This window comes from Pelodiscus sinensis, chromosome 5 (genome assembly GCF_049634645.1).
Source record: "Pelodiscus sinensis isolate JC-2024 chromosome 5, ASM4963464v1, whole genome shotgun sequence".
Lineage (NCBI taxonomy): Eukaryota > Metazoa > Chordata > Testudines > Trionychidae > Pelodiscus > Pelodiscus sinensis.
Window position 1 is genome coordinate 41,594,853 of NC_134715.1, and position 23,329 is coordinate 41,618,181.

General features: G+C 41.9%; 1 long non-coding RNA gene across 1 annotated transcript in view; it reads left to right on the forward strand.

The window, feature by feature from the left end:
• The first annotated feature begins 540 nt into the window (after positions 1-540).
• Positions 541-23,329, forward strand: part of LOC142829417 (uncharacterized) — a 94,083-nt gene continuing 71,294 nt past the window's right edge. Inside the window, exons 1-2 of the long non-coding RNA XR_012903817.1 lie at positions 541-703; positions 7,531-7,667. This is a non-coding gene — a long non-coding RNA (uncharacterized LOC142829417). The remainder of the gene's footprint in view (positions 704-7,530; positions 7,668-23,329) is intronic.

Sequence of the window (23,329 nt, forward strand, 5' to 3'; positions counted from 1 at the left end):
CCCTTCCTACAACTCCCCCACTCTTGCCCCTCCCCCCCCGCCTGTGTTCTCTCCCCCGCAACTCCCCTGCCTGTGAACCCCCCCTTGACCTGTGTGACCCTGCCTGTGTGACCCTGCACACTATCCTGCACCCCTCCCCGCTACCGCCCCCCTCTCTTCTCCTCCTCGGCTCGGCTCGGCCTCTGCCCAGCAACCCCACCTCCTGGCCCACTGCAACCCTGCTGGCAGCGGTGGATATAGGGCAGGGCGAGCGGGGCGGCTGCTCTGGTGCCAGCGCCAGTGTTTTAAACCTCTCATCCGCCCTGCTTAGAGCAAGATCGGCAGCCTGGGGCCCGCGAGGGAGCCCAATGTGGCACTTTGGAAGCTCGAGCCCTGCCCCCACTGCAGCAGGCAGCCCGTGCAGGCGCTGCAGAGGCTGGAGCAAACTCCGCGCTGGCCGAGTCCAGCCGCGAGGCAGCAACAGCCCCACCCCCATGCAGAACAGAACAGCGCGGCAGGGCCCTTTGTGGTGCAGGAGCTGCGAGCCGGCGGGGGGACGGGGATGTCCCTCATGGCCGCTTCTGCCCTCCCACCAAACCCATTGGCCGGACCTGGACAATGACAGCTGCAGGAACCCACCAATCACCGCTCCCCTCAGGCTTTTAATCCCCCAGCTCGTGGCCAGGCAGCTCCTGTGGGAGAAACGGGCGAGCAGCGCTTCTAGGTAAGTGGCCCCCCAGCCACTCCCACTCCGATATCTTCACCCACATGACCCTCCTCCCAGACCCTGCACCCCAATCCCTTGCTCTGGGGCATAGTCCAAACCCCTGGCCAGACCCGCTCCAGGCCTGCTGGTCCCCAGCCCGCTTGTGTAGTCCCCAGCTGATTTTTCTGTGGGGTCAGTGTCCCCTAACCCAAGAGAGGTTTCCCACCCCTGCCACAAATACAGGAGGCCCCTGCTTTATAATAGCCCACTTTATGACCCTCCCCCCTCCCACCCCACCACCATTATGACCTTTTTCCGAAGTGGGGAAGAGGCCAAAATCCCCCGATTTAAGTACTTGGCCTATTGTAAATGCAGCTCGAGTTATGACTAGGGTTGCCAGGTGTCTGGTATCTGCCCTGACAGTCCAGTATTTGTGGCTTCTGTCAGGTAAAAAAAAAAAACCCCAGAAAATACCGGACCAGTAAAATGTCTGGTATTTTCAGTTTTTCTCAGCTGGAAAGCCACTTGGGACATTCTTGCCCTGCCATGAATGGGGATGGGGAGTGTGAGATGTAAAGGTGCCATGATTATTTTTTTGGGCGGGGGGGGGGGGGGGAGGGAGGGCACTTTTTTTGCTCAACATTTGGACATCCCTCCCCTTTTTATTAATGCAGAATTTTGTTTATAAATGAATTACAATATAATTAGAATAAAAAATATCCAGCTAAATTAAGTTTCTATCAAATTTACCCAATTCACATTTAATATGAAAATAGCCTTCAATATGTGCATTTGATGCCTTTTTTCTATTTTTTTTCTCCAAAGGGGGGCCTGGAGAAATTGTGCTGCCCTGAGCACTGCAAAACTCTCATCTGCCCCTGCATGCTGGGACTCTATCTTCTCTTCTCCCACCTCCTCCCGCCTCCCACCTGGATCCCCATGTCTGGCTCTCTAAACAATCTCCCCTCCCCCTACTCTCTGGGCCCTGTACCCTCCCCCCCCCCACACACACACCTGCCCAAGAACCCAGCCCACTTGTGCTGTGTCCTGACAACTTCACGCTGCGTGGGACCCAGCTGATTCTCCCTCTCCCTTTGTCTAAGGAAGGGGAACTCTGGTGTTCACGGTGCCCGTGTCCCCAAGTCCCTCCCTGGACAAAAAAAAGGGGGAAGCGGCCAAAATTTTTTTCTTCTTGGGGCGGCAACAAACCTAGAGCCGGCCCTGGTATCAAATCAAGTTTGAGATAATGCATGGTAGAATGTGTGCTGGAATTAAGGGGGGGCTTAGGGGGAGAGAGAGGGGCAAAATGTGTTCCTATACTAAAAAATGCACACAGGTGTTCTTCGAGAGTTTCCTTCAAAATCTTCAGTCAGGGATTCCCGTTCCCCACACTTTTGTCATGGGCCTTGGGAGATCTCCTGGAGGTTAGGGCCTTCTGTGGGGAGAACTTTTCTCCCTCCAATTCCTGCCAGTGCAGCAGCAGCTTCTTCTTTTCTGTTTCAGATTTTGTGCCTTCTCAGACCCTATTTCTTTCTCTTGTTCTTATTTTCTCTCTGGGGACAAAGTCAGCCCTGGAACTAGCAGGTACAACTCCTGCTGTAAGCAACAGCTACAGCAGGACTAATTTTTTCTTTCTCCCTTATATCTCCTCCCCCATTACAGTCAATGGCGGGTTTGCCAATGGGGGGAGGGGACAAAAGAGGCTGTTGCCCCAATGGGAGGCGAGGGGAGCATGAGAAGTCCCTTGCCCCCTGCCCTTCCAGGGGCATGTGGCAGCTAGAGAGAACAACCGGTTGTTTTAAAACAGCTGGCAGTTCCCTCTCATGCCATGCACCCCTAGTGGGGAAGGAGACTTCACATGCTACCCCATTCCCAGGTCTCAGTTGGCCTGGGGGCAGGAGAGCAGCAGGGCAGCCACGGGCTGGATCCACTGGCTTGGCAGGCCAGATCTGGCCCACAGAGGCTGTCTTGCCTACTGTGATCTACACCATCTTTGACAGGTGTTTCTCTAAGCTGCTCTTAAAACTTTCCAGTGATGGAGATTCCACAACCTTCCTAGGCAATTTATTCCAATACTTAACCACCCTGACAGTTAGGAAGATTTTCCTGATGTCCAACCTAAACCTCCCTTGCTGCAGTTTAAGCCCATTGCTTCTTGTCCTATCATCAGAGGTTAAGGAGAATAATTTTTCTCCCTTCTATTTGTAACAACTTTTTAGGTACTTGAAAACTATTATCAAGTCCCCTCTTGGTCTTCCCTTTTATAGACCAAACCCCAATGTTTTCAATCTTCCCTCATAGGTCATGTTTTCTAACTCTTTAATCATTTTTATTGCTCTTCTCTGGACTTTTCCTAATTTCTCTACATCATGCCTGAAATGTGTTGCCCAGAACTAGACACAGTACTCCAGATTAGGGATGTTAAGGACTAGTCAACTATCCGATAAGCAAATGCTTATTGAATAGTCAGTTGACTAATCGATTCCCTGCCCTTGCTTCCTCTATCAGACAGAGGCAGCAAATGGGAGGCGGGGGGGGTAGGTGTTACTTCAAAGGGGCAGTGCTGCACAGCTGAGCCCGGGATCAACTGTGCACAGTGCTACCCCTTTGAAACACCGCCTCGGCATTTGAAATGGACAGCCCCACACAGCTGAGCTGGGGATCAGTTGTGCGGCTGCCCCTTTGAAATGCTGAGGTAGCATTCAAAGTGGCAGCACTGCACAGCTGAATTTGGGATCAACTGTGTGGTGCTGCTGTGCACACGGAGCCCGGGCTCAGCTGGGGATTCCCCAGCTGATCCCGGGTTCTGCTGAAATGCTGCACATTGACCCCTAGTTGACCCCGGCTCCGCGTGGCATTTCAAATCGGTAGCGTGTCATGGAGCCTGGCATCAGCAGGTGACTCTAAGTCCCCTGCTGATCCCAGGCTCCATTCTGCGCTGATGCTTTGAAATGTACAAGAGCTCCCACTGGAGACTCTTGTACATGTCAAAGCTGGCATGCTGCGTGCAGCCCAGAGTCAGTGGGACTTCCTGCTGGCCCCAGGCTGCTCGTGGAGTTCCACATTCCCCCTTCGAAATGCACCAGAGCCCCAGTGCAGGTAATCGAGCAGTCCATGGAAATTCCATCAACCACTCAACTAGTAAAATAACTGATAGTTAACATTCTTATTTGAGATGAGACCTAATTATCACAGAGTGGAATGGAAGAATTACTTTTCATGTCTTCCTTACCACACTCCTGTTAATGCATCCCAGAATGACGTTTGCTTTTTTTTGTAACAGTGTCACATGGTTGAGTTATATTTAGCTTGTAGTCCACTATGACTCCTAGATCCCTCTCTACAGTGTTCCTTCCTACACAACCATTTCCCATTTTGTATGTATGAAACTAATCGTTCCTTCTCAAGTGGAATACTTTGCATTTGTTCTTGTTAAATTTCATCCTATTTACCTCAGATCATGTCTACAGTTTGTCCAGACCATTTTGAATTATAATGATAGAATCTTAGAATACTAGAACTGGAAGGGACCTTGCAAGGTAATCAAGTCCTGTCTCCTGACTTCATGGCAGCACCAAAGATCATCCCTAACAGATATTTATCTAACCTGCTCTTAAATATATCCAAAGATGGAGATTCCATAACCTCCCTAGGCAGTTTATTCCAGTACTTAACTACCTTGATACATAGGGAATTTTTCTAATGTCCAATCTAAATCTCCCATGCTGCAATTTTACCTATTGTCCTATAATCAGAGGTTAAGGAGAATATTTTTTCTCCCTTTTCCTTGTAACACACATTTAGGTGCTTGAAATTCTATCTTCCAAAGCACTTGCAGCCTCTTCCAACTTAGTATCAGCTGCAAACTTGATAAGTGTACTCTCTGTGCCACTATTTAAATAATTGATGAAAATATCGAACAGAACCATTCATAGCACTGATCCCTGTGGAACCCCTCTTACTATGCCCATCCTCCATGACTGTGAACCATTGATGTCTACTCTCTGAGAACATTTATCCAAAGAGTTATTGACCCATCTTATAGTAGCTCCATATGGGTAGTATTTCCCTAGTTTGTTAATGAGAAGTTCATACAAGACTGTATCAAAGCTTTACTAAAGACTAGGTATACCACATCTACTGCTTCCCCCTTATCAACAAGGCTTGTTATCATCTGAAGAAAGCTATCAGATTGCTTGACATGATTTGTTCTTTACATATCCATGTTGACTATTACTTGTCACCTTATTGTCTTCCAGATATTTGCTTATGGATTCCTTAATAATTTCTTCCATTATTTTTCCTGGTACAGAAGTTAAGATGACTGGTCTATAATTTCCTGGGTTGCCCTTATTTCCATTTTGTTAGATGGGCACTTTTCTGCCTTTTTCCAGTCTTCTGAAGTATCTCCCGTCTTCCATGACTTTTCAAAGATAATAGCTAATTATCACATCAGACATCGCATCAATCAGCTCCTTGATTGACAAAATGATAGGCAGTGGTCTTCACACATCAATAATTGTCTTTGTTCTGGGTTTGTGAAGCACATAGCGCAATGGGGTCCTGTGGTTTGTGGGTCATTTTAATTAGATTATCTTAGTTGTGGTGGTCTGTGAGGTTTCATGCACTAGTTAGGCTGTATTCTGGGGAGCAGTTGTATTCATAGTGAAGAAAGAAAAAAGCCGTACATTTTCTTCCCAGGCTCTGACACCAACAAAACTTTAGCACTCATTGGTGGAATAGGAGGTGCTAGGATTCCTTTGGCTGTGTGGGAAATGGCATGTGTGTTTATATGGCCGTGGTTTCACCTTACGTATGGACCACCAGGTTTTAATGACACACTTGGCCACAAGAGGTTCAAGCCACTGACCACTGTGTTTATTTCAGTGAGCCAACCAGTTGGCACAGTGAAACTTCTTACCCCAGATTACACCAGGATGTGGAAATCAGACAACAGATTTCTTGTCCATGTTCTCCTCTACATCACAGGCCCTGTGGATTCCTAGGGAAAGCATTTTTTCCATATGCTTCACAACCTATTAGAGCTAAATGTCATGGAGGATGTTTTGCTCAGAGAATGTCATGTAGAGTCAATAGGGAAAAATGAATTTAGGCAACACATGTTTAAAGAAATTTAGAGGGAAAACAATTTATCTCCTCTTAATGTGCTGTTTCTAATTAATGCTTTGTTTTCATTACTCTTACTTTTCAAAGTAAATAGGGCACAACACTGCTATTTTCTTTAGAAACTTCATGCATGTTGTCTGTATGCTAAAAATCCTTTAGGCTATTAATTATAAATAAAAATTTGTAAGCTTTCACTGCATGTTTTTATTTCTCTCCCTTCACATCCTCCCCTTTCTGTGTGTACACACACACACACACACACACACACACACAATTATTGGAAGTAAGGGAAAATCAAGTAATCCATTTATTCTCCCCTAACTCCTCTAAAATTCCAAACTGATGAGCTAACCTTTTCTTTCCCCAAGGAGGGATGAATGCTGTTCCCTCCAGTGCCTATACATGGTAACAGGACTTTTGTCTACAGCAGTGCTAGTGACCTAGTCCTGATTTAAAAAGGTATTGGATTAAAGCACAGCTATGGTCTTAGAGCAATTAAAAGGAGTATTGTCAAACAGATGGATAGAGTGATCCTATGGCAAGGCCAGTATATAGATTTAAATCTGGATTCTATTTCTAGTGAAACTATAAAGCTTAATCTGTTCTTGATTGAGTCAACCAGTTGTAACATCTAGGTTGGAGGCATTTGTATATTTGTAAATGAAACCAACCTTGAAAACTTGTTGTGGAATTGGTGAAAGCCTGGTTGTTTTTGGTACTGAGTTTTTAACCATGCTAACCACAAACTGCCTAAAATACAAAGAGGCTCCTTTTTACTCAATCCTTGTCTGATGTAAAAAATATTGGCCCTTTGGAATTTTGACATGATGAAAATGCTCTTCTACTTTCTAACATATACTGTACTTTTAAAGCAATGACAGGTTTCAATTAAATCTGCTTCACAAGCTATTGTTTATAATTATTTGTTTTAAGAGATTTGAAAGATTTTGCTTGGCAGGTTCTAACTGTTCTAGATGTTTCTCCAGTAATGAACCTTTAATTTTCACAGTGTGCAGTCAGATTATGTCCCTCCATTTGTTGATTGCACCTTTGCTAATTACTTTCTGGCTACATATTGAATACATTTATTTTCACGTTGTCAATGAATCACCAGCAATAATTGGAATATGGTCTGCTTATTATATGTAAACACACAAACAGGCACATTTATTGCAATTTTCCGACTGGCAGCTAACGTTCTTTTATTATCAGCTCCTCCCTCACGGTCACAGTTCTCTAATAAAAATAAAATCTGGGAGTATAGGAGGTCTAATCTTAAATTCTGCACCACAAAATAATTACTAGAAAATTTGAGGGCTTACCAGCTCCCTGTAATTGCATTTAGTAACAAAACATTCCGTAAGGAATGCCATGAGGATTAGTTAATATTCAATATGTCGAACTTGTAAAGTACTATGACCCTAATTCAGCAAAGCATTTGAGCTCATGCTTAATGTCCATTTAAATCAATGTGACTTAAATATGTGCCTAAAGTTACACAGATGTTTAAATACTTAGATGAATCAGGACAATTTGCTGATTGGGGTTTATTAAAGACCTTCCATATTCTCTAAAATGCACTATGGCAAATGAAACAGTTTGAAATGAACAGCCCTTTCTACTACCCTTCCCTCCAAAACAAAGACAAAAGAACAAAACTTTCTATTTTCTTTCCATTTTCACCTGGAAAGTAGATTCACATCTCTTTTTCACAACAGGAAGTGGAGGAATTAAACCTGGACAAGTGAGTGAAAAACTGGGCTAAAAGTTACAAGGGGAAACTTACAACACCTGTTCCTGTAGCCATTTGACAATGGTTTAAATGTGAGCACATCCGCCGGATAGGGCTCTAAAGGTAAGCTAGATGGGGATGTCTGTTTTGTGAATCTCATTGGGGCTTAGGTTTGAGTTAGGTGCCTAGTTGCTGGGCACTACCAGGACTAAGATTATTATGCATATGTCCAGTCTCTAAAATTTAGGCACCTTGAGGACTATAACAGCAGAAACATAAGCATGTAGGGATTTAGGGGCCTACATGATAGGGGTGGTTGTGAAGGCTAGATGGCTTAGGCTTCTAAGTTCTCCCTTATGAATCCAACCCAGTAATTTTCAAATCTGTATTTCCTTATGGTATCGCTATAAGGCAGAGTTACGGTTATTGGGTGTATTAACTGTGTTTCCATGCATGAACATGTTTAGAATTCTATTGTTACCTTAACTCTGAATTTCCTAACTTTGTAACATTTGGTTTGGAGATAATTACAGCATCTTTGTAATATATTTTCACCTTCAATTAATGGTATACTTTCATCTTTATCTTTATTTTAACATAGTTCTTGATATGCTAATGTTCTTATTTTTAAAAATATTATTTAAAATATCATATTCTACCACGAAACAGTAAACCCAAAGAGAATGCCATGTTATATTTCTAATTGAAGTCATGTGTAGTAATATTTCTATTTGAAGATGTGTAATGTCAACTTTAAATCAGTTTAAAATTTAACTTTCATAGGCAGATTCACCAGGACTATAGAACAGGACAAACCTTAGAACATACTGGCCAGGTGAGAGGGATTTACAACTGCTTTGAATTTCCAGAGCAGTGCAGACTAGATGGAATGGTGAATCTTGCCCTTAAATTGAAACTGGCTGCTTGATTTAGGGGGTTTATTGCAAAGGCAGCCTCTCTCTGAAAGGAGGGGATAAGGTTACCCAGTTCTTGAGTTCTAATGTCTCTGTGCGTTAACTACTCCCCCTTCACTCTTGCCTTATTTATCCTGGCATTGGAGCTGACTCAGCTGGTACTAATGCCTAAGCTATCATTCAGTCATGGAACCTTTAAAGACCAGTGATGATTTAAGTTGCTTAATCTACCAGTAAGAACTCAACATAATATGTTTTCTAATTCATTACAACCAATAGAATTGTTATATGCAAATTAGCTGTATAGGAAGGGTGGTAATTAACTTAGAAACTTCTAATGTCACAATGACATCACTTATGTGTGGACTGGCTGTTGACCTGAGCCATTCTTTAGCCTACTTTTAGAATTATGGTATTAAATACAAGAAACGTTAATAACTTTCCTTAGTTACAACCTAATTTCTTCAAATATAGCCTACATGCAAGAAAACCGTTTAATTAGTTGTGAAGTTTGAAGACTATGTTGTTTCATTAATTAAGTTAATTTAAAACAAAAAAAAGACAGTACACTTCTTAAATGGTACTATTTTTAATTTTCCCCCCCATAAACTAAGTAATGGACTTCTTGTAAGTTCTCAGAAAATTCATTCTGAACTTAGAGAAAGTGCTGTACGTTTGGGGAGGATATGCTGTATTTTTCATACATGACAAAGATACCAAATCCCTGCTTTTAATGAAAAAGGGAGAATCACAACCAGAGCCCTCATAATCATCTTCTGTCAAGATGACTACATGAATGTTTTCATTTATCAAAATAACTAAAACGTGACTTGAATATTTGGTTTGAAAGACTTAACATTCTTCCTATGCAAAGACAATAGGAATTTGTGACTGTTGAAATGACGAAAGAGACAGTTGTTAAAATAATTACTCAAAGCATAATAAGCTGCCAAGTCTGTCCAAGTTCTTTAAATTTCTCAACAAAAATCCCTTCAGGAGTAACCACTAATTAAAGTTCTTTTTTATTTTCTTTTCTCTTTTCTTTTCTTTTCTTCCTTCCTTCCTTCTGTAACTATATGACTTCCTCCTTAGTATCTGAGCTCTCATACCCTCCACCTGGATTTTGCCTTCTAATGACATAGACAGAATACACCGTTTTGGTTTTTTTTAACTTTCATAAGCATTATTGCATTCCTTCCTTAATGCAACATGTGTATCACATCAGGAATGGTAATGTTCCATGCAATCTCAGCCCCATTATGTTGGCTACCATCAAATGCGTGCAGTATTGTGTCAACAGTTCTTTTCCATTCATGCTCTTTAAGTCAACTTGTGGAGTAGGGAATAATAAAAATGTGGTATTTGGTGGCAAAAAAAATCAAAGGAGGTCTGTTTAGCTATCTAGTATCAATGGATTGTTCTGCCTTTTTTCTTTAGTTCACCTTATCGTTCTTTGGTGTCCACTTAGTGAAATTCAAAGCTGTCATTCGTTCATTTACTTTGTAGCCTACTGGCTGCTAATTCAATTTTAGTTTTCTGAAATCTCGGGGTCCCTTTTGCCAATAACTAGTATATTAATTGTGTTGGCAAAAGCTGTAATTATAGGTGATAACAGAAAATCTTTCTTTAGAAAATCTTTCATGCCCATTCTGCAGCCACTGAAAACATTGCTACTGAGAATCACATCTCATTACAATTATCTCAATATCTTCAGGTGGTAATTGTGGCAGCCCGCATCTCAGTAAATTGAAATGTGTATTAGAACTTAGCAAAACAGCCTTATTTTTGGTTCAAGGCATTTCATAAAAGTAAATATGGCCTTATGTTATACTCCCAGGTGCACAACAACTAATGCAACAGAAAAATTACAAGATAAATGCATGTGGTTTTTTTTTCAAAATTGGGTTTATGAAGTTTGATATTTGAAAAATATTTTAGTACCTAAGTAGAAATTGTTTGATTTTTAGAGGCAGTTATTATTTAGCACTGTCAAAGTGTTTGACTCTCTAGAAGACAAAAAGATATTCATTTAGGGTGTGTCTAGACTACAGAGTTTTGTCGACAAAAGTGGACTATACCTGAGTCTACACTACCGCTGAGTTCTGTCGACATAACATCGACAGAACTCAGCAGTTTTGTCGACGCTGGTAAACCTCATTTTACAAGGTATAACGCCTTCTGTCGACAGAGTTCTGTTGACAGAAGGTGTTATTGCATGTAGGGTTGTATCTAGACTACAGGGTTTTGTTGACAAAGCAGCTTGCTTTGTCGACAGAACTGAATGTAGTCTAGACACTCTTTGTCGACAGAAGCTTTGTCGACAGTATCTGTCGACAAAACTTCTGTCAACAAAACCCTGTAGTCTAGACGTACCCATAGTGTAATATACTGTACCTCTCTTAGCCCCTGAAGACAGATGCTCAGCTACCATCAATTGTGAATAACACCATTGACATAAATTGAGATATGATAATTTAAACCAGCTAAGAATCCACACCTATATATTTAGGGCCTGATCCAGCACTATCAAAGTAAAAGTAAAGGCTTCTACTGATTTCAGTTGTCATCAGATCAAGGTCCTAAAAAGTTAATAATCATCTGCACTCCAAAAGGTTTCAGTTGAAGTTTTGGGTGAAAATTCCAGTTGCTTATTATTTTATCCAATCTGATTTGCCCATCCTTCATTTTCCCTGGGCTGTTTTGGAGCTCCGCCGACCATTTGTTGGAGGCTAGTGGAGCCATCCCTGCCATCCTAATGGAGATTGAAGAGTTGTGTAATATAAACAGTTTAACCTCTAGGAGACACAGGTGCCGTGTATAACCTCAAATTTTGTTTAAATAAATATTTAAGCAGCACAGAAGCCCTAATGGATGTCTCTGGCCTTTGTAGCTCTCCAGAAGACCCCCACAGTTGTGGCACACACTGTATCATAAAGCAGCAACATGGGAGGGAAAGGAAAAGCAAAGGTGGGTCCTTCAGGCTGCCTATAAAGGCCTTACTGAAACAGCCATCTTGGAAACTGACAGAGAACTGGTCCTCCAAGGGTTACAAGGACTAGCAAAATCCAATCAGAGCAGGCTCAGATGGAAGGAACTGCAGGATCCTAGCAGAGCAGAGTCTGGCTGGAGCCAGAGGATCAAAGATGTGGCTCTTTGACCACAGGATTCTAAGGACTAGCCAGGGTCTGGCTGCACTTACTTAGCTGGGTTTGCAGTGAAAGCAGGACCTGAGAACTTTGGCCCTGGGCTAAGGGTGAAGATAAAGGGGTCAGGTAGGAAGAAGTGCCAGTGAGTAATTGAATTGAGAAGCATATGGTTACTAATCATTGGGTCCCTCAGTTGGAATCTGGAGTGGACAATGGGGCTGGGTTCCCCCATTGACCAGAGGTGGGAAGAAGCCTAATCTAAATCACAAAAAGGGGGACAGGGTTCCTTTGAAAGCCCAAGTGAAGTGCTGAATTTAAAGGGCCCAGAGCTGGGACAGAAGACCCTGGGGAGGGCAGTTAAATTATTTCTTGGACTCTCTGCTATACCACAAGAGTTTCATTGTGTGACCTGGCCAAAGGAACAAGCTGCAGAAAACTGCCAGAAGTAAGCAGATGGCACGTATGGGGTGTCACAAGCAGAAAAAGGACTCCAATATTGCACCAAGCTGCAAGGAGGCACTTGAGGTAAGTGGCTTCTCCTCTTCAACACCTAATTGAAATATATTTTTACAGTGGTGGGACTAGTGAGTACTGGGATTTGTGAAAAGCCATCCAATCAGTATCTTAGATGCCTATATACAAATGTGAGAAGTATGGGTAATAAGCAGGAAGAACTGGAATTGCTAACCAATAAATACAACTATGATATCATTGGTATTACAGAAACCTGGTGGGATGGGACGCATGATTGGAATGTTGGTATGGAAGGGTATGGCTTGCTCAGGAAGGACAGACAGGGAAAAAAGGGAGGAGGGGTTGCCTTGTATATTAAAAATGTACACACTTGGACTGAAGTGGAGATGAACGTAGGAGATAGCTGTGTAGAGAGTCTCTGGGTTAAGCTAAAAGGGGTAAAAAACGAGGGTGATATCATGCTAGGAGTCTACTACAGGCCACCTAGCCAGGTGGAAGAGGTGGATGAGGCTTTTTTTAAACAATTAACAAAACTATCCAAAGCCCAAGATTTGGTGGTGATGGGGGACTTCAACTATCCAGACATATGTTGGGAAACTAACACAGCGAGGCACAGGCTATCCAATAAGTTTCTGGACTGCATTGGAAACAACTTTCTGTTTCAGAAGGTTGAAAAAGCTACCAGAGGAGAAGCTGTTCTGGATTTGGTTTTAACAAATAGGGATGAAATAGTTGAGAACTTGAAAGTGGAAGACAGTATAGGGGACAGTGATCACGAAATAATAGAGTTCATGATCTTAAGGAAAGGTAGAAGGGAGACCAGCACAATTGAGGTAATGGATTTCAGGAAGGCAGATTTTGATAAGCTCAGAGAACTTGTAGGTAAGGTCCCATGGGAAGCAAGACTGAAGGGAAAAACAACTGAGGAGACTTGGAAGTATTTCAAAGGGACGTTGTTAAGGGCCCAAAAGCAAACAATTCCGCTGTGTAGGAAAGATAGAAAATATGGCAAAAGACCAGCTTGGCTTAACAAGGAGATCTTGCACGATCTCAAAATAAAAAAGGAGTCCTATAAAAAATGGAAACTAGGACAACTAACAAAGGATGAATATAGGCAAGCAACACGGGAATGCAGGGGCAAGATTAGAAAGGCAAAGGCACAAAATGAGATCAAACTAGCTACAGGCATAAAGGGAAACAAGAAGACCTTTTATAAATACATTAAAAGCAAGAGGAAGACCAAGGACAGGGTAGGCCCACTGCTCAGTGAGGAGGGAGAAGCAGTAACAGGGAACTTGGAAATGGCGGAGATGCTCAATGGCTTCTTTGTTTCGGTCTTCACCGAGAAGTCTGGAGGTGTGCCTAATGTAGTGAATACAAGCAGAGAGAGGGTAAGTTTAGAAGATAGGATACACGAAGAACAAGTTAAAAATCACTTAGGAAAGTTAGATGTCAGCAAGTCACCAGGTCCTGATGAAATGCATCCCAGGATACTCAAGGAGCTGATAGAGGAGGTATCTGAGCCTTTAGCTATGATCTTTGAAAAATCATGGCAGACAGGGGAGATTCCAGAAGACTGGAAAAGGGCAAATATTGTGCCCATCTATAAAAAGGGGAATAAGAACAACCCAGGAAACTACAGACCGGTAGGTTTAACGTCTGTCCCAGGGAAGATAATGGAGCAGGTAATTAAGGAAATCATATGCAAACACTTGGAAGGTAATAAAGTGATAGGGAATAGCCAGCATGGGTTTGTGAAGAACAAGTCATGCCAAACTAATCTGATAGCTTTCTTTGATAAGATAACGAGCCTTGTGGATAAGGGAGAAGCGGTGGATGTCATATACCTAGACTTTAGTAAGGCATTTGATACGGTCTCGCATGATATTCTTATTGATAAACTAGGCAAATATAACTTAGATAGGGCCACGATAAGGTGGGTGCATAATTGGCTAGATAACCGTAGTCAGAGAGTTGTTGTTAACGGTTCTAAATCCTGCTGGAAAGGGATAACAAGTGGAGTTCCTCAAGGGTCTGTTTTGGGACCCGTACTGTTCAATATCTTCATCAATGGTATAGATATTGGGATAGAGAGTACGCTTATTAAGTTTGCAGATGATACCAAACTGGGTGGGGTTGCGACTTCTTTGGAGGATAGGGACATAATTCAAAATGACCTTAGCAAGTTAGAGAAATGGTCAGAGGTAAACAGGATGAGGTTTAATAAAGAGAAATGCAAAGTGCTCCACTTAGGAAGGAACAATCAGTTCCATACATACAAGATGGGAAGCGACTGTCTAGGAAGGAGCATGGCGGAAAGGGATCTAGGGGTCATAGTGGACCACAAGTTGAATATGAGTCAACAGTGTGATGCTGTTGCAAAAAAAGCAAATATGATTCTAGGTTGTATCAACAGGTGTGTTGTAAGCAAAACTCGTGAAGTCATTCTGCTGCTCTACTCTGCACTAGTTAGGCCTCAGCTGGAGTACTGTGTCCAGTTCTGGGCGCCACATTTCAAGAAAGATGTGGAGAAATTGGAAAGGGTGCAGAGAAGAGCGACAAGAATGATTAAAGGTTTAGAGAACATGACCTATGAAGCCAGGCTTCATGAACTGGGCTTGTTTAGTTTGGAAAAAAGAAGATTAAGGGGGGACATGATAGCGGTTTTCAAATATCTAAACGGGTGTCACAAGGAGGAAGGAGAAAATTTGTTCCTCTTGGTTTCTGAGGACAGGACAAGGAGTAATGGGCTTAAAGTGCAGCAGGGGAGGTTTAGATTGGACATTAGGAAAAAATTCCTAACCGTCAGGGTGGTCAAATATTGGAATAAATTGCCAAGGGAGGTGGTGGAATCTCCCTCTCTGGAGATATTTAAGAACAGGTTAGATAGACATCTGTCAGGGATGGTGTAGACGGAGCTTGGTCCTGCCTTGAGGGCGGGGGGCTGGACTCGATGACCTCTCGAAGTCCCTTCCAGTCCTATTATTCTATGATTCTATGATTCTAATCCACATCATCAATTTGACCCATCTCATTTTCCCATCGATTAGCCCAAAAGGGTGTTCTTTAAAACTACTGCTGTGTATTATATAAAGCTAAGCATGGTATCAGTGTTAAATTATAATAGTAAATCCACAATACCATTCACATATTTCTTATGTTAGCCTCTATTTCGGTTCTCTCTCTTAGGCATGCCTCTGCGCTTCTTAGTTCTGGATGAATACAGAGCTGCCAAAATATGTGAAAAAAAATTCACAAAACTTTTGGCCTAATTTTACAGGCTTGGTTATACTCTCAGATGCACGTTTACAATTCCCATGGGCTTCAGTGGAAGTGACATGAGATGTATGGCTGCATCTGAGGCCAAAACTGAGCCCAAGATATTCCACTGTTAATCCATCAGTGATTTTAAAGTGATTATTAGTGTGAGTATTACTCAAAATAAATTTTTATTTTACTATAGATTCATTCCTCTGACCCCATACAACAACAAGCTCCACTCATCTGAAGAAGTGGGTTATACCCACAAAAGTCATGATTTTAGTGTGTGTATGTGTATAAATAACCTGATAGTTGAAATAACCTGGTCGTGTAGATACAGCCTGAGGCAAGGACCACTCGTTGTCCACATGAGAATATCTCTTATCTCATTGGTTAGAGCCTTCTGTTCAGATCCCGTCTCCTCTTCAGGCTTAGGCTTGGCATCTAGCTGAGGCATGGTGGCCCTGGAACAACTTTTTAGGTGGGGACATTGAGAGCCATTGAATCAAACTATAAACCCTATGGCTACGTCTACACTGCAGGCTTTTTGCGCAAGAATGGCTGTTCTTGCGCAAAAACTTGCAGATTGTCTACACTGCACAGGCATTCTTGCACAAGTAACTTTACAGTAAAGTGTCGGAAAAGAGCTCTTCTTGCACAAGAGTTAGTCCTATCCTCATGAGGAATTAGCCCTCTTGCGCAAGAGCTCTTGTGCAAGTCGGCAGTGTGGACGGGCAACGGGTTTCTTGCGCAAGAAACCCCTATGGCTAAAATGGCCTTCAGAGCTTTCTTGCACAAGAGAGCATCCACACTGCCACAGATGCTCTTGCACAAAAGCCCATTTCTTGTGCAAAAGCACATGGCAGTGTGGACGTGCTCTTGCGCGAGAATTTTTGCGCAGGAACTCTTGCGCAAAACAGTTCTTGTGCAAGAAGCCTGCAGTGTTGATGTAGCCTATATGTAATGGAAACCACTTCAAGCCAGAGGGTGATACAGTACCCCTCAAATCTCCAGTTCTGGTACCTGTGCTGAATCAGAGTCTCTTAACATTCTGGCTTTAGTGAGTCCCATTCTGAGGACCTGTATCTTTCCCTGTTAATTGTCCAGGGAGACTAAGCACCAAACCCAGGCTCTGTGAATCTGGTGATATTCTAGGTGCCTAAAATTTAGGCATAGGTATGCTGAACAGCATGCCTCAGTTTCTTTGTGAGTCTAACCAAGTGACTTGTCCAAGGGCATAGAATGTATGGGAGAAAACAACAGTTCACCCACATAGCTACTTTATCCACAGTAAAATTGAGGCACATTGTAGAAAAAAAATTCCATATGGTAATAACAGTCTCTGGCCTTGCTGTGTGGACAAACACAAAAGGGTGACATCGTTGCCCCACTGAAGTCAATGGGAGCTTTGCACTGACTTCAGTGGCATCAGTATTCCATTCAAAATGTCAGTCTTTTACAAGCCCTAAAAATGACAATTTTTTCAAATAGTAATTTTCCCAAACCAACACCTATGTTCCTCCCACTCTGTACCATACCACAACACTTTGAATTTTAAATGTACTAAATCTGGGCTAATTTACTAATATGTTTCAGATCAATAACATTTCAATGGCAAAGCTGCATGTCCAAGAAAGTTCAACCTTGTTTTTCCAAAGCTTGCACTGAACTGGTTTCTAATTTAGTTGTCAGGCACAGTAAGTCTGTCTTCCTGTAAGAACACAGCAGCTCAGTAGTGGCCCAGGGTGCATAAATATCTATCAGATAAAGTGAATGATTCTATGCCAGTGGTTTAGTATAGTAAATACTGTGACAGGATCGGTGTCTTCTGCTTTGAAAATAAACTTCTTTGGTTTCAGTCAACATCTGCTTTTCCTCGGCCTCTATTTAGCAGCAGGAGACCATTATCCTGTGATGACTTTCTATTCCACTGACATCTCATCTGGTGCACTGATATTCTTAGCATTTTTGTCCCCTGCTGCGTCCCTTCCCCCTTGTCCCCACATAACCACTGTGTAACTAAGCCTCTAGAATGGTATGTGCTATTATTTCTGTGAGTAAGAGACTTAAAACGGCCCTGAATTAACTTCCTTTGCCATTGACAAAAAGTGTGTCCTTTACATTTACTTCAGTGCACTCAAAAAAAGCAAACCAAACTTAAAATACTGCATGCTTATCTAAACTATCCACACCCCTTAGAATCTGAAATATGGGGACAGGGAATGTGCAGACTCTCCCTGGCAAAATTTGAAGTTCTTTCTGCTTCCAGTCAAGTTATAGACAAGAAGCGTATGAAAATGAAAAATAATTAAGTAAACCACCTGATTTCTTTTTAAAAGTTTCAGAGGGGTAGCCTTGTTTGGTTCAATTTTTGAGGAAAATATGTGGATCATCCTGATTCATAGAACACTAGTGTTTAGATTTGCTAGCTTTATTTCATGGGGTACTTAATTTCTTAATACTATAGCAATTACCACAAAAATGTATGACCAGGATCAGTCCAGCATGATAACGGGAAAGGAAAGTGCCAGGAGCTTCCCTCCTCCCTCTTGTCCTTGTGCAGCTAGACCTCGAGGGGACAGCATGGCTCTTGCTTCTTTCTGGCTCTTCTACGAGGTGGTAAGTTCCTGGCAGGGGTAGGATAAAGGAAAGGACACAGATCCAACCTCCTCTCTCTCAGACAAACACCCTCCCGCAGCCTACAAAAGTAGCTGGCTGGGCAGAGGAACAAGAGAAGCATAGCTTCACTCTCTTGAAAGTGGTGCTTTGGTTGCACTGGTGTGCCCTTGCCAGGTACTCCAGGAAACATTCTGACTTGAGTCACCTGGGGACTCAGGCTATGTCTAGATTACATGGCTCCGTTGATGGAGCCATGTAAAATAGTTTATTTGGCATAGTCAAAGAAGTGGGGATTTAAATAATCCCCGCTTCATTAAAATAAAAATGGCCGCCACACTGTGCCGACAATCAGCTGATCCAGCACAGCGCGGCAGTCTAGACGCGGCACGGTCGACAAAGGAAGCCTTTGTCAACCGCTTTGTTTGCCTTGTGAAACGAAAGCCATGTAGTCTAGACGTAGCCTCAGTTACTAGGCCTGGGTGTGTACAGTTAGTACACAGTCACTGTGCATTAGAACCCAGTCACTGTGAACACTTGAGCCTATGGTGTGCCTACAGCAAAAAGGTAGCCCTCGGCTATTTTTCCATTGGCATTATTAGTTTGAATCTAAAGTATGGTTATAGGAGGATGTGCTAAGTGATGAGTTAAAAGAGATGGTTTGACTCTGCCATATGCCAGCAGCAAATAACATCTCTCACATTAGAATAAGACCTACTCAGTAGTGTTATATCTGGGTATCAAATGATTTTTCCTATTTGTGATTATCGTTGAAGTTATTAAGTGAACAAAGATTGCTTCGCTTTTGTGTTTCTGTAAGCAGACTGAAATAATGTGTTTGTGTGATGAATTTAAAACCTCTTGCATTTGTTTTTTCTTCACTCTAAAAGTGGGATCAGTACGTTCTCTGTACTTTCCTAATTTTTTTAAAGGAATCTTTGTGGAATCTTGCAAGTTTTATCTGGGGTTGCTGCCCCCTGCTTCAGATTATTTAGTGCATACTGCAGAACCAATACGTGTATTTTTCTTGTTCATGGGTCATTTCACTGCCACATACCTAAGCAGCTGGAATGAACTGACACTCAGTATTGGAAACTCATTCTAGGTGATGTTAGCAATTTAAAGGCCAGTTTACATTTAGATAATAGTTTCCCAGTTTTGTTCTAAGCTATGTATATTTCAGAATTTAATAGAGATAATTTACAGCGCTGTTCAAAAATTGTGAAAATGTTCAGATTTTCCCTACTTTCCCCTAAAAATGATCCAGGATTTGGTTGGAATATTTTCAAATCCATCTCCAATAGTCTGGCTTTTGGGGGCAGTTTGAACTCATCTCCTACTATGTGATAAACTACCACCACCAAAGCTGTAACAGTAAAAGCAAATTCGGTTAGAAAATAGATCATTTCTATTTGAAAGACACTGAAACATAATAGTATATGAATCAAAGTTAATTATACAACTCTCGATAGTGAAGAGTCATAATATTTTTAGTGTAGAATTAGGGTGGCTTTAATGTTTTGCAGATTTGCAGTTCATTCCATCATAGACTTAAGTGGCTTTTTAAAAAATAAGTATCTGCTAAAAAGAATCATTCTGACCAAAAGCAAAGCATTAATGTTGTTGGCAGTTGCCTTCATTCTTTACCACAAAGGATGAAAGTAGTAGTATGTCAGGAAGATGACACTCTTGGTTTTGTATTTTTAAGATTCTTTACCCAGCTTTGGTCATGGTAAGATACAATTGCTCTGTGAACCTTTTCCTACACTTCTCAATGAGATCTGAGTCTCTGAATTCTGCAAGAGATGAGAGCAGTGTAGGTTGGAGTGAAGGAAGAGAACATCCCACTGCCAGCAAGGACACGTTCACAGACCTGAGCTCTTACCTGCAAAACAATTTCAAAGAGGAGTCAGTTGAAAGAGGAAAATGTTGTTGCTTGGTACATTGCAAAGACACATCTACTTTTGGCACAGGGACAAGATACTGAAAAAGACATGGAGTAATTAGCAAGAATAGGTGACGAGTTGTAAGGCAGGAGAAACTGGCAGAGTGCAGTGTTCAAGAAGGAAGGTTGGAATTTACTGAGTAACGATAGAATACTCTTTAAAAACGTTCACTCTTTAAGGGTGGCATTTTTCCCCCCTTTCAGGGATTAGAAAAGATTCCTTCAGGGCAGAGTTATTGGCTTAATGCATAGGAACTGATGTACTAGATTAGACAAGTGGGCTATCTAGTCTGATATCCTGACTGTGACAGATGCTCAGAGGAAGCAAGAAATCCCATAGCTGATGTCTACCCCGGAGGAAGCTTCTTCCTTACTCCAAGTAGTTCTAATATAATATGTCCTGTTTAATATAACTATTGATATTCCCATTGTCTATAAAATTACCTGATTATTTTTTTAAATCCTCCAATCCTAAAGTCTGTCAGAACTTGATTTTTTTCTACTCTATATCACTAAGCCTCCCTATATCTCTATATCACTATAACTAAATCACTAAACCTTTATGAGCAGGAGGAGATTCTGAAAAGTTTACTTAGGCTTTGATTCTTTCAAGGATAGGATGGAAGCACATTAGGGAAAGTGAGTAAAAATAATAAAGTCTAGGATATTTCAAACTTGTTTCTTTTCCATAAGGACAATCTTATTTATTTGGCTGTGCATGTAGAACCCTCACAGAGGATGAGACACACATTAATGGAAATCACTAAGGGTACATCTGTACTATCTTGAAATAGCTATCCCTTGTCTTTACAGCAAGCCCGTTATTTCGGGCTCGCTATTCGGACGTCCCTGTAAACCTCATTCTACAACGAGAAAGGGACATTTCAGACATAGCGCTTTATTTTGAAATTTGGCATTTTGTAGACGGTGCCAAATGACAAAATAAACTATTTCAAAATAGCATTGAAATAAGATACACAATTTTGAGTTCTGGTGCAGTGTAGACACACCCATTTGTTATAAAATTTACAGCAAGTGAGTGAGTAAATGTATGTAGTCGTAATTGCAAAGGATTCTGACACTTCCTGTCTAAGCTTATTTCATGGCATCTCTTCCAAAATAAAAAGGTTTTATGGTCCACCTGTAAAAAGATACTTTCATTTCCTATTTTCATTAATTTCCTTAATGCCTGATGTCTGGCCTTGGATTTTGGTAACAGTTCCTGCCATGCTGTATTGTTAAACAATAAATCCCATCCTACACATAGCAATAGGTAATATATCTACCAACTCCCAAGACCCAAAAGAACTCTGAAGATTATAGAGAGAATGCTCCAGCATGAATACTCATCCAAATACATATTCTGACAAGAGAACCTTTCCAGGATCCAAAATACAAAATCTCACGAGTATTCAGGATCTTCTCTCTGTGTCTATGTGCATGTGTCCTAACAAATAAAAAACTGTTCATACAAAAGATGAGAAAAAACAAATTCCATCAAACCAAACTTGTGGTTTTACTCAAATGCTTTTTGCAGGGGTTTCTTTACCCTATATTTCCTCAACATTAATCCTTGCAAAGGAAAAAAAAACCAGATTATTCAATACTGCGAATGAGGAAATTCAATAGAGAACTGACTTGTTAAATAACAGGTCACTTTTTAAATGTACATTTTCTGTACACCATACCTTCCAATGCAGTCTTATTGTTTCTAACATAAAGGGTACCCCATACAGACACTTTACTCACAACTCCATCCTTGCCTACCTTCCTGCTCTCACTTCCTACTATACTCACTACCTACTTTCAATCCAGGTCCTTCTCTTTATGGGTCATTCCATTCTTGATTTTATGCCATTTTTCCATGCAGCTTCTTGGACTTGGAACAGCTGCTTTTAGTTAATGCACCATACAAACTGTAGTGTGAGGATTTAAGACACAGAGCCATGCATTAAGCGGTAGCTAAACAATTCCTTTACCAGTAAGGAAGCCCTTTCCTTTACTAAGCTCTCTTTGCCACACATCCTGGTCCTCTCTGGCAATTGTGGGGCCCAAGAACTCTGTAACTGCTCTATTTAATCTATTTATTCATTCACATCTCTCATGTTTCTGCTGTAAAGTCTTCAATTTTTTATAAAGTTCAAATGTTTTGGTTTACATTCAGTAGAATGATTGAGTGTAGAGTTAAGTCATTTCTTATTTGATACAAATCATTCTACCCAACTGACGAGTGCCAATTTCTAGTGGATGCCACTTAGCATCACAGTTTACATCTTTTTCTACATATTCTTCCCAAAACATTCAAAGGACTTTAAGGGTATGTCTTATGCTTTAAAAAGAAAAATCTCAAAGCAGCAAGTTTCAGAGGCTGGGTCAACTGATTTGGGTTCACATGGCTCACTGGAGGACTAAAAATAGACAAGTCAGTGTTTGGACTTGGGTGGGAGGTCAGGCTCCGAAACCCAGAGAGGAAGTCTCAAAGCCCAGGCTCCACTCTGGGCATGAACATCTATACTCCTATTCTTAGCCTTGCGGCATGAGCCCAAGTCAATTGACCCAGGTTCTGAAGCCTGGAGGGGGTGAGGGAAAAGGTTGTGTGTAGCTCAGAGATGGGCGATCATTTTTTGCCAGGGGCCACTTTGGAAATTTTTGAAGTTGTCCCAAGCTACACCCAAGAAGGGGTGGAGCATTGTGCGGAAGGGACAGAGACAAGATATTTCTGGGTTCCCCTCTCCCAGACAATGATTAGTCTGGGGGTGAAGGAGTGCCTTTGCCCCCATACCGCATTCCCCCAAGGTGCCCATGCCTCTGGTGTGGGAGGAGACTTCCCTCGCTCCCTACACCAGTGGTCTCCAACCTTTTAAAGCATGAGATCACTTGAGAGTGCCACTGTGCACTGTGCATTGTGCATTGTGCGCTCTCCCACCCCCAAGCCAATTAGGACCTGGGAGTGGGAGAGCACACAAAAACTTTTCCGCTCTGCCCCTGCCCTGCGCGTGGCGCTTCAAAGCAACATGGCCTCTGTGAGCCAGATCCACCCTCTTGGTGGGCCGCATCTGGCCCGTGGAAGCTCTTTTGCCTATCTGTGGTGTAGATGAACCCTTGCTGTAACTCTGAACCCCATGTGAGTCAAAGACCAACAGCCCTGCCCAAAGATTTCAAAGTCCCCATCTGTAATCTTTCTGCCCACTGTACCCCCTCAAAGTAGCATTTTAGTATTCAACAGTCATTTTGTTGGTGCTTTTGGAATGGAAAAGTATTCCCAGCATCTGAAAAACATATTTCTGAGTTTACATAAATATGAGGAAATCAAAGCTGAGTTGTTTTTTTGGAGCTGCCAAAGTTTCATAATAAATAGTTTCAAACATTGCTGCTTTCTGTAGACCTCAGGCATGCCTACGTTGAAGCTGAAGATACAGTCTCTAGCTA